Source organism: Thamnophis elegans, chromosome 2 (assembly GCF_009769535.1).
Source record: "Thamnophis elegans isolate rThaEle1 chromosome 2, rThaEle1.pri, whole genome shotgun sequence".
In the NCBI taxonomy this organism is placed as follows: domain Eukaryota; kingdom Metazoa; phylum Chordata; class Lepidosauria; order Squamata; family Colubridae; genus Thamnophis; species Thamnophis elegans.
This window is the reverse complement of record NC_045542.1, coordinates 119,190,926-119,206,932: the sequence shown is the minus strand read 5'-3', so window position 1 is coordinate 119,206,932 and position 16,007 is coordinate 119,190,926.

Here is a 16,007-nt window from a genome sequence, read left to right as displayed (position 1 = left end):
GATTCTGTAATTTTGATTCTGACCAGTGGTAGGATTCAAATGTTTTTACTACCGGTTGTGTGGGCATGGCTTGGTGGGCATGACCTGGTGGCCGTGGCAGGGGAAGGATACTGTAAAATCTCCATTCCCTCCCCACTCCAGGGGAAGGTTACTGTAAAATCCCCATTTCTTCCCGATCAGCTGGGACTCGGGAGGCAGATAATAGATGAGAGCGGGGCCAGAGGTGGTATTTACTGGTTCTCTGAACTACTCAAAATTTCTGCTACCGGTTCTCCAGAACTGGTCAGAACCTACTGAATACCATCTCTGATTCTGATAATATAATGTGTTGCAACATGGAGTTAAAAACTGATGCATTATTTAAAATTTTCAGAAGCCTATGCCTCAGTTTTAAAACCAGTACATCAGCAGGGTCACCTGACATTCTGCTTTATGATGCCATTGCTTAGTGATGGAGCTGCCAGTCCCAGTTAACGGGAGATAAGCAAGGGCTACTTCTAGCAATATATCCCTAAGTGCAAATCCAATACTTCTGTGTCACTCATTTCATGGATTGGGAGTGCTTTTCTTCAGATAAATTTTTCCACCTGTCTTGTTTCACTTGAAGAATTAAGAATTCAGCATACGAATTCATGACCTTCTTTCAGTGGGGTTGGTTACTGCCAGGTTAGTTACGTGGAGTGGCTTGACTTCTCAAAGAAATAGAAGAACAGTGTAGTATTTAGAGGAAGTTGCAAAGGCAATTGCATTGTCTGGAGTTTTCTGCATATCATGGCTGTCATGGTGTGACTAACTCTTTGCTGAGGATATGTGTTCAAAATAGAACCCCCATCTTTCTGCCCGCTGCTCTTGGGAGAGGCTGAAGGCATACTGGGGGACTCTGACTTGAAAGCAATGTTTTCCCTACTACTTCAGAAGACAAATGGCTGAATAGCAGACCCCTTCACATCCAAGTACCTGTTTTCTAGCAGAACTAATAGGTGAGATTGAATCTCATCAGCCCAGATGATATAAGCTTTTGGTATATAAGCCTCTGCTTTGACATTCAGTGGTTGGTTGGTTTTACCAGTTGGAGATGATGTGGTGAGAGGAGACAGTATAGCAAGGAAGCTATGAGCCCATCCCCTGTGCCTGGAGCTGGCAGCAGATTCGGACAATGAGGAGGTTGGGGAGGAACATGGGCCAGTCGTGGAATCTGGGGAAAGCTCTGATGAGTGCTCTGTGTCTGAGGCAGAGATGAGGCCAGGGCCATCTGACAGTTATCAGATCCCTTTGGAATTGGAGATCAGTGGGGCAGAAGAACAGCTGGAGCCTGTTCCCAGTGTGCACATGCGCAGAGTTGCCAGATAAAGGGAACAGCTAAAGAACAGGGATTGACTTGGGAGTAAGACCACAGGTGGATGATGAATGGCCCATCCCAGAGGAAATAAAAGAGGAGTGAAAGGGGAGTGGAGTTTGCAGGAGACAATTAATTTGCTTAAGTGGCTCGTGACTCTCTGAGACTCCTTCCCAGGTTTTGCAGATATCAGCCTATCAAACCAGATAAGGTCTGTGACTGTAAATCCTCCCTTGAAAGACTTTGTTGGATGTGAATGAGCAGAATTCACAGTAAATTAATGAAAGGGGTTTTTGTTGGGACAAGGAGTTTGCTTCATGCTCTTGGGAAGCCTAGGTCAGAACACCCTGAAACCACTGAAGGACATATAGGCAGAAATGCCGATTGGTAAAGGCAAGCTGTGGGTTTAGCACTTCTGTATCAATATGCCCACAAATAAATTCTAAATGGAGTCAGAGATTGGAAGAAAATACATTATCACCCAAATGAGGAAGAGCTTTGGGCCTAACACAAGTTTCCAGGTTGAAGCGATGTTTGTGTTTACTGTGAAAGCACTTTACTCTCCAATTCCTAAACCAAAAGCCACTATAGAGTCTGTGATCTGATAGTCAGGCCTTACTCAATTTGTTCCAAATATTTGAACAGGGCCTTAAATACGATGGCCCCACAATTATGGAATACATTTCCTGAAATATCTGGAGCTATAAAACCTCCCCCCCCCGCCAATTACTTGCTGATAATAATCATCTACTTCTGTTTCATTAGTATTCGTGATCTAGGATACTGGTTTTCAATGAACAGTTTCTATAAGAATGGGCTTCTGTTGTGGCCTAGCAGGAGCCGTTGGAGCTGCAAACAGACTCCGACAGTGAAGGGCCCTATGAGTCGGCTCTGGAAGAGGTGGAGGACCCTGGACAGGGTTCCGACTCCGAGCAGGGCGCAGAGAGGCTGGTTGGCCACCAGGAGGTGCCTGAGGCATGGAGCAGCGGTGAAAGCCAAAGGGAGTGTGTTCCTGACGTCAGGCCTTGGAGAAGTGATGAGGAGACAAGGGAGGTGGTCCTGGATGCCTGGCAATGCTGGGCAGATCGACGGAGAGAACAGCTACGCAGATACAAAAGATGATTGGAGCGAGGTGGTTGTAATTAGGCTCCTCTCAAGACAGTATTTAAGGAGAGACTTTCTCAGGAGTCTGGTTGCAGGATTCAACTTAAGTCTTAATGCTGGAAAAGCTGTTATCTGTATCTGTCGAAGTCTGAGTTGCTGCCAAGGCTCTTATCTGTTTGTTGTGCTTGGCTTTCAGCCACCAAGGTTTATATTTCCTGCTAATAAAGTGCTGTGGCATTCCAGCTAAGCTTGTCTCAGCATTCATTGCTGGATGGAGGATGGGGTCAGAACAGGCTGCTATAATTAGCATAGTGTAGTGTTGGATCACAATACCTAGAATTCCCAGCCCGAATGAATATATTCTGCAGTTTGCAATTCCATCGCATTCAGGTTGGTGGAGCCTCCATGCATATTATGCTTGTTTTTTGTGTATCTATAAAATCCTTGTCTTGTACCATCAAAAGGAAATACTCATTTTGCATCTTTTATGTCATTGCTTGAACTCTCTGCAAACAAAGTGATCGGATTCACACATCACACTGAACCAGAGGTGGTATTCCGCAGGTTCTGACCAGTTCTGGAGAACCGGTAGCGGAAATATTGAGTAGTTCGGAGGTCCGGTAAATACCACCTCTGACTGGCCTTGCCCCCATCTATTCTCTGCCTCCTGAGTCCCAGCTGATCAGGAGGGAATGGGGATTTTACAGTATCCTTCTCCTGCCATGCCATCAAGCCACACCCATCAAGCCATGCCATGCCCACCAAGCCACTCTCACAGAACTAGTAGTAAAAAGTTTTGAATCCCACCACTGCACTGAACCATAATGTGGTTTCTTTTATTTCAGTTTAGCAGGTTGTATAAATTCAGCTGCTGTAGTTTTAAAACATGATTTATAGCTTAGTGAACCCGGCCAAATTTTGGCTTATTTAACAAACCACATTTAAGCAAACAATGATTATGTACAAAGTGTGAAAGTGAAATGCATAGGGAAATAACTTCATTACGTTGCTCAGAGAACATGTTTTCTATTCACAATCACAATGTTATTATTGTACAATGCATGAAGAAGATGAGAGAGAGAAATTGGGAGAGAATGTTTCCTAACCTTATTAGAAGCTCTGCCCCAGAAATGCATTCTTCTTCCTGTAGCATTCTATTTTCAATCTTACATTTCTCCTCCGCATATTCTAGTGGAGAAGAAGTGTGAGTTCCATTCTGAATGCTATTTTGTGACAATTTATGAACAAACAAGCTTCCCATCAAACCAATTCTCAAAAATGTCAATCCAGGCTGTCGCTGAGCAAAGATTAAATGGTGGCGTGTCAACCTTCCCTTTTTATTGTTTGATATTTTGAATTTCAGTCTTCTTCTCTTTCATTAAAAATGAACTAAAAGCAGGGTGGGGGAGACTGGGAGAAGATAGAAGGCTTTTACATCTAAAAGTCAAGGTAATTATCTCTTACATCCAGCCCACTTCTCCAAAGTGCCAAATGAAGACATCATTAAAATATGTGTCCATCTGGTTACTTTTCAAAATCTAATTAGGTAAAGAATCAGCTTACGTGTCTATAGATAGTGGAAATCTCTCTTTTTCTCCTTTCTCTTATATGTACACACTTCCCCCACCCCATCCCAGCAGTGTGTTATTATGCACAGCACAGAAACCACTGTTGTCTTCTTGCTCTTTCTCTCTCCAATTATTAAGGAATAGATTAAAATAAATCCAGAGAAAACTTTCTCCTTACACCCAACACAGCACAGAAATTTTTGTGCCAGGTACCGTATATGCAAGTGGAAAGCAGCAAGCTGGCTGCACAAGGCTAAGTTAATATTTGAAACAGCAGTGGGAGAGGGAACATCTGAGGGTTGCAAACCACATCTCAGGCCTGGAAGCCATCTTTTGCATTGGGCCTTCAGGCCTGCCACATTCAACACTGTGGGAAAATGGGAGGGGGGATTATATGGAGTATGGGGGATATATAGTGATAATAACTTTCCTTTCTCAGAGAGTCAAGGACAACGTGCTCTGCACCTTGAGGGGAGTGACTGGATGCATCTCCAGTTGGGACGGTGCCCGACTTGGCCATGTGAGGCACATGTGGGTGATGGGACAGGGACTTGGACTTTCATTTCGGTGGGGAAAACCTGGAAACTTTCAGATTTGGGTTTTCCCACATGTGCCAATATGACATTTCTAATAAAATGGAACTTTGAGGAACTCCAGAGTCTTTTTTCATTGGGGGTGTTACCTGGAACCCTGATACCACCATGGAAAGGTCTGGTGTGTAGGAGGAAAAAATTTTCTTTAGTTTTCACTGGCTAGGAAGGTCTTTTAAAGCCAGTGGAACGGTCTATTTTATAAGAGCTAGGACTGTGAGTTGACTTTCTGGGTATGCTTTTCAACATCGGTAGAATTAAAAATACAGGGAGAGAAGTTCAGAGATTTGCTCACACATCCTCCTCTCCCTTAACATTAGAAATCTAACCCATGCAGGGACCTTTGGGGGAAGACAGATGACTCCCATGCTTCTACAGGCAACTTGGGGAAATACATTACAATAAGAGGTGATTTGGCACTAAACAACACACATAGTTTCAAACCACACCATCAACAACAGCAAAACGGGACAGATCTATAAATGGGATAAGTGAATTTGCAGGAGCAGGAGACTTATATTTAGAAAATGATGAGGCTAAATAAAGAGACAATAGCAATAGCAATAGCAGTTAGATTTATATACCGCTTCATAGGGCTTTCAGCCCTCTCTAAGCGGTTTACAGAGTTAGCATATCGCCCCCACAGTCTGGGTCCTCATTTCACCCACCTCGGAAGGATGGAAGGCTGAGTCAACCTTGAGCCGGTGAGATTAGAACCACTGAACTGCAGATAACAGTCAGCTGAAGTGGCTTGCAGTACTGCACCCTAACCACTGCGCCACCTCAGCTGGGGATGGGGACTTTCTGGTCTGATTTTGGGCTACCTATTGGACAAAATTAGTAGAGCAAATATTTAGAGCCCCTCCTGAAAAGGAAGATATTCTGGCCAGATTCCCATCAGACTAAATTCCTAGATAGAATGCCTATTTTTTGTAGATTGGCACATGTTGTATAAGCCATAGCTAAATGTCAGAAATACCTCCTCCATATCATCAATAAATGAAGATGATTTTTTAAAAAAACAAACAGATATTTAACCTGTTGTTGGTGTAGTTATTGTCAACAACAAGATGATGGATTGGGTGGGTGAGTCACTGACTTAAAATAGCATAGCTTTTCTTAAATCTTAAATTTTGCAGAATAGATCAAGGGATTTACAGCAGGATGGAGTTTTCCCTCCTCTCAGTCTAGCCCCCCTTTGTATACTCTTGCCACTAGCAGTGTCTCCCTGGGGTTGCATGTAGAAGCTTTCCTCCATGAACTGCCCTTAACCTTTTTGTCTAGGTGTGCAGGGTTTGATACTGCCACCTCTATATATCAAGCATGTGTGTTTTCAAGCAGGGCTAGTGAACAGATGGGCTTCCAGATGCTGTTCAACTAGAAATCCCAGCAGCCCTTCCCAGCCAAGCTCCTAACAAGGGAGGCTTGGACTTGTAATTCAGAAACCTGATAAGGGTCACATGTTCTCCCTTTGCAAAGTGGCTTTACTCCCATCAAGTCTAACATGTGGCAGAGCTGCCTGAAGTTCAAAGAACAAGCGGATAGGGAATTTGAGACTTGCTACCCCATCACAGATTTTCTTCCAGACAATCTACCATCCAGTATCAGGACCATGTTGTTGAAAACAGAGCCTTCAGAACAAATTCTCTGTGTGAGGGAAAAACCAGTAGCTGAAAATAATTTTAGTACAATTCAGTCCACGGATTGCCCTTTCTTTAGCATCTTCTGAACATTTTTGTAGATGATTAGAACAGATCTTATTACCTCCACAGATTTTCAAGAAATCAGATGAGAAGTTAGGTCTCACCAAACTTTGGGACAAGTTTTATGAGCTCAAAGTCTATCTTTGGCCTTCTGATTTTCAAACAGCAATTACTCCCTTTAAAAGGGGATGAAGGGGGGAATCAATTAGCAATCCATTTAGGTGAATTCAAAAATAATTTTTGGTGCAATTTTTTTAGAAGGCTGCTGCTTATTCCAAAATAATAAATGCTATACAGGAGAAATCTTATTCGATGTATCCCAACTTTAAGGTTGCTTACATGTTTCTCATTTTCTGTTACTGTTTTGTTTTCTCTTTCATTTTTTCAAGATTATAGAAGGAAAACTGTTCTTGTTCTTATATTGATTTTAACCATAGTTTGTTGGATAAATCATAATAGCTAACTTTACTTAACATTAGACCATACATAGTTCATGGTTTAATGTAAAAGATTTAATGTCTAAAGCTACATATAGTCCCTGATTATCTTTTCTTTATCCACTAAAGATCCTGATTCCTAAACACCAAAGGTAAAGTCAGTCTCCTGCCATTTAGACGTGCCATTCAAAAGCATCGAAATCATTCTAGTTAGCTCCCCTTCAAACTACAGCCTTGTTGATATATGCAATGAGCCTCTTTGTAGATAACAGGTCAAAAGAATATTGTCCATAATGACAGGTGTTCTTAATGTGTGAATTTTTTATTTGATTGACTTAGTCAAGAACTTTGTAGTTCAATTCTTAGAATATTGAAATAGCCTTATATTTAAATAGGAGTGGCAATCTGCAAAAGGTCAGATTGATAACAATAAATCTATTTCTTGGTAGAATGTAACCAAATTGGAGGTAGTCATAAGACCTTTGAGGTTATAGTTGTAAGAAAATCAGCATGTAGCCCTACTGAGATTCTTGCAAATTGCCACAGCTGGAGTTCCAGTTTAGTCTAGTGGTTAAGGCACCAGGTTAAATATCAGGAAACTGTGAGTTCTAGTCCTGCCTTAAGCATGAAAGTGGACTGGGTGACATTTGACCAGTCATTTCCTCTCTTAGCCCAACCCACCTCAAGGGTTGCTGTTGTGGGGGAGATAGGAGGAGGAAGTATTAGGTATATTTGCCACCTTAAATCTAGATATATAAAAGGCAAGTACCACTCACTCATCACAAAATCTCCAGAACTGTAAATCCTACAAACTTGAAATTTGGCACGCATGTTCCTCTTGGCTTCTAGGTGCTCTCTAAGAAAAGATTTTTCAAAATGACTACCAGATCATTAGTATTTCTTATACAGTAAATTATACACTCTGATGCTAAGGAGTTCTACTCCCCCTCCCCACCTAAAAAGAACTCTGTTCCAACTAACAGTGGCCTTATATTAACATGCTCTGATGCTAAGGAGTTAGACATTCTACTCCCCTAACTTACCTGAAAAGAGCCCTTTTCCAACTGTCAATTGCCTCACATTCCATTACCTCAGTTCAAACTAGCAGACACTCCACTCCTTTACTCAGGAGCAGTCCAGGGCTCCTTACAGTACTAAATGTTGGTACTTCACCAAAATGTCTATGCCTTCCATCTATGGAACTGCTTCTGGACTCAAGGTGGTGGAAGCAATGTTCTCTTATGTGTTTCAATCACTGACCACCACTGAGCTGATGGATTGTGAACCGAATTTCTCCTGCGTAGCCCGATCACATAGTTTCATCATGAAGCACGGGTATCCAACTACTAGTTATTTATTAAAATAACAAAAGGATGAAATAATATAAAATAAAAACAACTATTTAAATGTTACATTACTACAAAAATGTGTTGAGAAACATTACTCATACAAGGTCTCACATAATGAACCCATATAAAGTTTCACTCTTTATTTACAATAGATTTTAACTGTTCCACACAATGAAGCTACATTTGCTCCCAGCATCCTGTATCTAAACCAATGTGTTCTGGTAAATCCAGCTTCAAGTCCACCCTCAGCCATTAAATTTCACTGAGTAAGTTTTGGGCTGAGCTCTTTCAGTTAAATTTACTCTCCAGACTTATTGGAGAAGTGGCACTGGATATGCTGCCTTAAGCTTCCAGAGAAAAGGCAGGATGTAAATGAAAAATAAACTAGCCCCAGGGGATGGACCGGCTTCTGTAATGTCCTGTATAAAATGTTGAAATAAGAAGGAAAGCCGATAGAGAAAGCTGTAAAATTACTGTATATTGTTATGTATGTTCTGTGTTTTGTTTTGTCTTATTGTGTTTTTTGTGTCTTTCCTATTGTTTTTAAAGATCAAAACATTTAATGAAAATTATTTTAAAAATGTTTAAATAAATTAATAAAATGTCAGGCTGAATTTGATCTTCAGTTCGTTGGGGCTGCAACTTCAAACGTGTAGCTAGAATCAGGAAATGGGCAGGGTAATAATAATAATATTCCCCAATCCCCAAATTTTCTTTCATTTCATTTTGAAGTGCAGTTCTATCAAAGCACTCAAGTAAAAATAGAAAGGACTTGCTCTCCAATTGGTGTGATTATGGAGGAAGCTTCATTCCATTTTAGCTGTAGAATTTATAATGAAAAGATCTTGTTTTCTTTTTCTCTGTTCCATCATTTTGGTAGGAAATATAAAACCCACCACAAGTCTTTCGTTTTAATTTGTCACAGGAGTTTAGAACAAAGGAGATCTGGAAGGCAGAAAGCATCTTTTGAAGCACTATGGATCCCTTCAGTCCATAGTGCCATTCACCTGGCTTTTCCTTCCCAATTTTATTAACAGCTCCTTGAAATTTAATGAGATGGCTGGATATTGCTGGCTATGTCAGCAACCTCACCCCCGAGATTTTCTGTGGAAATGCCAAAATCTCACAAGGTTTGAGCTCTCGTAAGTATTTAATCATTTTCGTGAGTCTACAAATAAAGTTGAGAGGAGTCATGGACACCTTACTACGGTGGTCACAGACAGATGCTGCTAATTCCAGGATGAGTTCCTGTCCCCGCTCGAATGGTGTGGCTGTTGATTGTTTTTAAAATTGTGGTGTTGTGTTGTCCGTTGTCTTTCTTTTTTTCCCATTTGTACCCCCCCCCCCGACTTGGTTTGTGAGCCGCCCTGAGTCCCTCTGGGAATAGGGCGGCATAGAAATACAATAAAATCGAAATCGAAATCGAATGAAGGGTTAGTGAAGATGTATTTAGGCTGGTTGTACAATGTTTTGCATTTTTTTCTTTCTTGACTTCTTTTTATGTTTTTTTTTTTAATTGAGTTGTAAGCTGCCTAGAATGCTTGGACTGGGTGTTGCACATATTCAGCTATAAATAATACTAATAATAATTTTTAAAAAATGAAAATGTCAGTGTGGAAGTCAAGAGATCTCAGAAATCACTTATAAATTTAGTGCTTAAATGAAATCAATCATAAACTTAATGCCTACATGAAATCCAGCACATTGCAGTCAATCACCCTTCTCTAATTTTTATATGTTATTCTATTTTTTTTCATTTCCTTTTTCTTGGCTGGCAAGATCAAACAAATGATAAATTGTGGTGACTTTAACCTGGCTGCACTCCAAGTCAGTCCTGGGATGTAATGTGTTTCGAATGAAGTCAAATCTTTAATAGCTGGGCATATGGAGCCCAGTTCTAATCCTAACCTTTTCCTTCAAAGGTCAGTGGCAAGTAAGAGAGAAACCCAATGTTTTTTGTGTTGTTATTTTTTGAACAATTCTGCACAGGATCCTAAATAAGTGACACATGGGTCAGTTACTTAACTGACACTAGAACCTCTTCAGTTCCAGTGGATATTCTTTTTTATTTTCATTTTATTTAGTTTGTCAAACATGTACAAGATAACAGGTATAAGTCTAAACATGGACATGAACAAAGGAAATGAGTACAAATAAATGGAGACAGTAGGACAAGGACGGTAGGCACATTGGTGTGCTTATGCACGCCCCCCTTTATGGGCCTCTTAGCAATGGGGTGAGGTCCACAGTAGACAGTTTAAGGTTGAAGCTTTGGGATTGTAACAATAGAATCAGGTAGAGGATTCCAGGCTCTATATATCCCAGAGTAGATTTTTAATTATCTTTCCTATGGATTTGACACCACAAAGGTGGATTCCATTTTCAGATGAAAAACAGCCTGTAACAGCCATGGTTCAGTTTTGGCATTGTTTCAGGAAAACACTTCAACTATCCAACTTAGACTGTTAAAAGAAATGTCTTGCTGAATCACGATCTTTGAACATGCTTTAGAGGGAGGCAGAGAATTGGACCAACTAACTCAGGATCACCTCCTAAAGCTTTGCTAATTTAGGAACTTTAATCTTCTAGCTGTCGCAGTCAGACTGCTCAGCAGCATCTAGTACACCAGGAAGTGTACTAGAATACCAAAGAGAACAAATTGGACCACAAGGAAGGTCAGCTGAGGAACAGAAAAGAGACAAGATAAGGCAAAGTACAGGTAGTCTTTGAAAAGCCAATTAGAGAGGGCTGTAAAGCACTATGAAGCAGTACAGGTAGTCCTTGACTTACAACAGTTCGTTTAGTGACTGTTCAAAGTTACAACGGCACTGAAAAATGTTATGATCATTTTTGTCAGTTACAACCTTTGTAGCATCCCCACGATCATGTGATTTAAATCTACTTGCTTTGCATCTGGTTCATGCTTATGACCGTTGCTGTTTCCCAAGCTCATGTGATCCCCTTTTGCAACCTTTTGACAAGCAAAGTCAGTGAGGAAGCCAATTCACTTAACAATCGACTTATTAACTTATCAACTGCAGTGATTCACTTAGCAACTGTGGCAAGAAAGGTCGTAAAATGGAGCAAAACCCACTTAACGAACATCTCGCCTAACAACAGAAATGCTGTGCTTAATTGTGGTTGTAAGTCGAGAACTATCTCTATTACATGGCCAGTACAAAAATAACCAAACAAACTAGAAAACAAAACAGATAACAAGACCTGGCAATATTTAAGAGCAGGAAAGAATAGAGTAGAGTAGAGTAGAGTAGAGTAGAGTAGAGTAGAGTAGAGTAGAGTAGAGTAGAGTAGAGTAGAGTAGAGTAGAGTAGAGTACAGTACAGTACAGTACAGTACAGTACAGTACAGTAGATTAATGTAGAGTAGAGTGGAGTGGAGTGGAGTGGAGTGGAGTGGAGTAGAGTAGAGTAGAGTACAGTACAATACAATACAATACAATACAATACAATACAATACAATACAATACAATACAATACGAGCTGGAAGGCGCCTTGGAGGTCTTCTATTCCACTTAAAGAAAGAGGCAGAAGGGTTCATTCTAATTACATACGATCAAGCCTTAAGAACAAATGTATGCAAAGCCAGAATTGAGAAGACAGCAACAGACGGCAATTACCATGCCTTCAAAGAAGCTGAAGAAATAGTGGACCACTTAGTTAGCTGCTCCAAGAAGAGTGCACAGGCTGTCTACAAATAACCATAGGATGAAGTAGCAAAAATTGTGCATTGGAATATCTGCAAGAAATGTCATTTGCCTGCCAGCAAGAACTGGTGGACCACAAAATTGACAAAATAATAGAAAACAAAGAAGCCAAAGTGTTAGAGGAGTTTAGAATTTAAACAGAAAAGCATGTGCTACACAACATCCCAGTTACTGATAAGGAAAAAAAAGTCGGAATAGTAGATGTTGCAGTTCCTGGAAACAGTAGAGTAGAAGAGAAAGAACTGGAGAAAAATACCAAAATACATAGACCTGCAAATAGAAGTAGACTAGTAGACTTTGAAAGAAATCAAAGATAGCATCAATAGTAATAAGCTCCTTGGATGCATACCAGTTGTGGGTTCCGGATTCCATTCCAACCGGTATTGTTGGAACGGCCCCAGCATCACCCATATGGACGCACACAGCATGCACACACATGTGCACGGCGCGTGCATATGTCGTACTTGCCTGAAACACTTCTGTAAGTCTCCACGATGCTCCAGCTGCTCGGCAGAGCATCGCGCAGACGCTGTACATGCCATGCGTGTGTGTGGAAGCACCAAAGGCTTAAAGGACAGGTAAAGAGCTCAAGCAGGTGGGCGAGTCCTCCGGAGCACCATACTGGAACGGTATCTGGTGCTCCGGGCAGGCTCCGGTACACCCATACTGGGTCATACCGCTTGCAAGCCACCACGGATGCATACCCAAAACATCTGGAGCAGCGTTTCCCAAACTTTCTAGTTCGGCGGACTGGTGGAAGTGGTGGTGGGGGGACAGAAGATGGTTTCACCTGTGTGTGCACACTACTTTCACAAATGCACCTTCATTCTTGCATTCAGTTTCCCACCACCTCTGCAGCCTGGTTCTGAACAGGTTGGGGAGTGGGGATTAGGGACCCATGATCGAAAGCACCACTTGAACATCAGTGGAACCAACAACAGTTACCTATACCAGGTGCTTGGGAAGTACTCAATAGGTGCATAAAAATTCAAAATCCAGTCTAAATATCTAAGTGATTGTGCACCCAATCACTATAATAGTGTCACTAGGAGCAACATGAGAACAATCTTCCAATACTTGAGGGGCTCTCGCCATTTGTCCAGAATGGTATAAGGTCTGCTAGAGCAGTTGTTTGGACTAGAAGACCCCCAAAGTCCCTTCCAACCTTGTTATTTTATGTTCTATAATTTTAATTTAACATGTTTTGGGAACTATTTTTAAACTAATCTGTTGTGAATCACCCATCATATTAAGCCATGAGGTACTTGATTACAATGTATTGAACAGATCATCAAACCATTATTGACTGGATATCTCTCTCTCTGTGTGTGTGTGTGTGTGTGTGTGTACACATACACACACTGACACCACATTTTGGTTTGAGCATGTATCTGCACCCTACCATTGTTTTTGTTATTTCTCAGCTCTAACCCCCAAGACCAAAGGTATATTGACATATAAAGATTTCACTGAAGTGTGATTCAAACTGTAATGGGGGGTAAGGATCAGGGTTTCTGCTGACTGGAAGAAATCCTTGAGGAACCATTGAGAGATGTCAATTGGGGCCTGCAGGGGACAGTTCCTCATTCTAATGGGGAAAATTAATTTGTGTATTAATATTAAATAATCATTATTGATGCGTATCAGCTTGGCAGATTTTCCAATATGATCCTTTCAGAATATCATATTACCATATTAAATGTCAGTATTGTACATTCTTCTGCTTTTTAAATAAAGTTGTTGCCATTGTTTTATTTCTGAATGAAAAGGGCTTGAGGGTAAGACGGGCAAGGGAGAATGTATGAAAGAGAAGCATTTTGATGCTGGCCGAAGGGGATTATTCTAAAACAGTGGAAGGTGTTGCCATGAACAAAGCTGAAGGGATGGTTCTCAGATCAAAGTGAATGGTACATCAATGGAATCATGGCATTAAAAAAACGAATTCTGTCAAATGTGAGAATGAATGTGTAAATGATATGAAGAGAAATGTGCACAAGGGTGTTATACTGGCAAACATCTGAAGCAGATACACACAGGCAATTTCAAGTGAATCTTTCTAGTTCACGGTTTGACAGTTGAAGTTGCCAGGGTTACCTACAAAAGAACATCTCATTGTCTCCCATCCTTCAAATAAACTCAGATCTTTTAAAAGGAAAAATTGGTTTCCAAGGAAGCCAGTGCTTATGAACAAGGCTGGAGACCCTGTAATCCTATGACCACAAACATCCATCAGCAAATGCACAGACTGAGTTAAAGCAACATAGCTTCATGTAAATCATTAGAACATCTTTGTGGTCATGTAGGCCAACCTCCTATTTCACAGAAGGCTGTTTGTGTTCTCTCTTTCAAAAAAGGAAGAAATGCCCCTTTCAAAATACTTCTTACTGGTGGGGTGTGCACAGTGTGAAGTTTTTGTGCTTCAGATCTATTATTTTACTTATTTGCATATCTGTTTTTTATTAATCAGTTAATGTAGTGGAATGTAGTTTGGATTCCCAGGAGGAAGGGACCAAGAGACAACAAAAAAGGTTGGGAGAAAGACAATCAAGGAAGGTCCTCTCTTAGAAGCTCTCAGAGTATATCTTTCATGATGCAAATAGTTGCTTTAGTTTGGCCAGGTTTCTATCTATAGGTGAGAGACAATAAAATAAATTGCTTTAAAATAACTCTACATGTTTTTCTTGGTTTTTGGAGCAGTTAATGAAGGAAAGCTTTTTTCTTATATTTCTCCTGAAGGCTCTGTTCATCACCTGGGGTCCTGATTTCTCAACCCTATGAAACAGAGATTTTTCTGTAGAGATGGTCTTATTTAGATTATAATACTTTTTCTAAAAACCACACTGGCAAATCAGAAACTGAAAAAAAAATTCTCTAACATGTTGTGGGTATGCAATAAAATATATGGCCATCATGATTGGGAAATATTGAGAAGCTTCTCCTATGTGAATTGATATAAAAATAATTCCTTTGAGTTGATTTAGCTCTTTGTGACTTCAAACAGTCCAAAGGGCATTTCTGATAGCTACAGCCAAATATTGGTTTGCCATTTACCTTCTTTCCATTATGGTTTTTTTTCCCAACTAGATGTTCCTACCAAGATGGATGTAAAGATCACAAATCCTCTTTTTAAACCATTCAACTTGGGGCTGTAGCCCATTCTTAGCATAGCAGTTCTGAAGTTTAAAAATGCAACAAGTGAAGAAATCCATCTTTTGTCTATGCTGCATTTCTTGCTATTGGTGTCATTTATCTTTGGTTTAGCAAGAGAAGGTAATATTTATTGGAAGAAAATACAGGTATAGTACATGTTATTAAATATTGTGGGTTGTTTTTCTTTTTTTAGTCTTCTTGAACTGTTTTAATATAAATAAATAAAACATGGAGTATATTAGTCAACAGTGATGTCTTTCATCTTGGTGACAGCCTACACTGCAAGATCTACAGCAAGTCAATGGGAAGGAGATCAGAGATATCTCCTGATGTTTCATACCAGTTATTTCTAGGTTGTATATTACATGTAGACATTTCCTGCCAATCTTAAATAAGCGTCCCTCACCCATCAGATTTGGCATATGAATGAAATATTTTCTATTGCAACTAGTTGTCTTTTATCAGAAATCACTTAAAAGCTTTCCGGTTTCTGAAAACTTTTAGATCAATATGTCAGATTCCCTTCTTCAGAGTACTATATATAGTGCATATAGTAAATTGCTTCTTATGTTGGCTTCAAAACCATTATAAAAGGACCTGGCTTCAATCCTGAGATGCTGTAAAAGATCACTGGCCCTATTGAAGTTAATGGAACTGAAAAATTTCTGTACCTAATTTCAGAACTGAAGGAACTGAAGCTCAGCTAATAGAAAATTGCATAGACTTTCTACACAATCATAATCATATTTTCATTTTTGCTTGTTCTGATTAATTAGTAGATACAAAGAAGCATTATACACAGTGCTGGGGGAATTGAAAACCCACAACATGTAATGGCAATGCCTAAACACCAGTAGATGACAGACAGTTTAAGTGCAGTGGTCTTGAGAAATGCAGGGTTCAGATTGCATTGCTGGAAAGGCTTTCTGTTCTCTGTCGATGGAGGAAATGTAAGACAGTCTGTACAGCAGAACAAAGCACCTTATTTAAACTTGCTTTGGGGCTCTGGTGACATTTCATGTAATCAACATCTTCCTAGGCCCTAC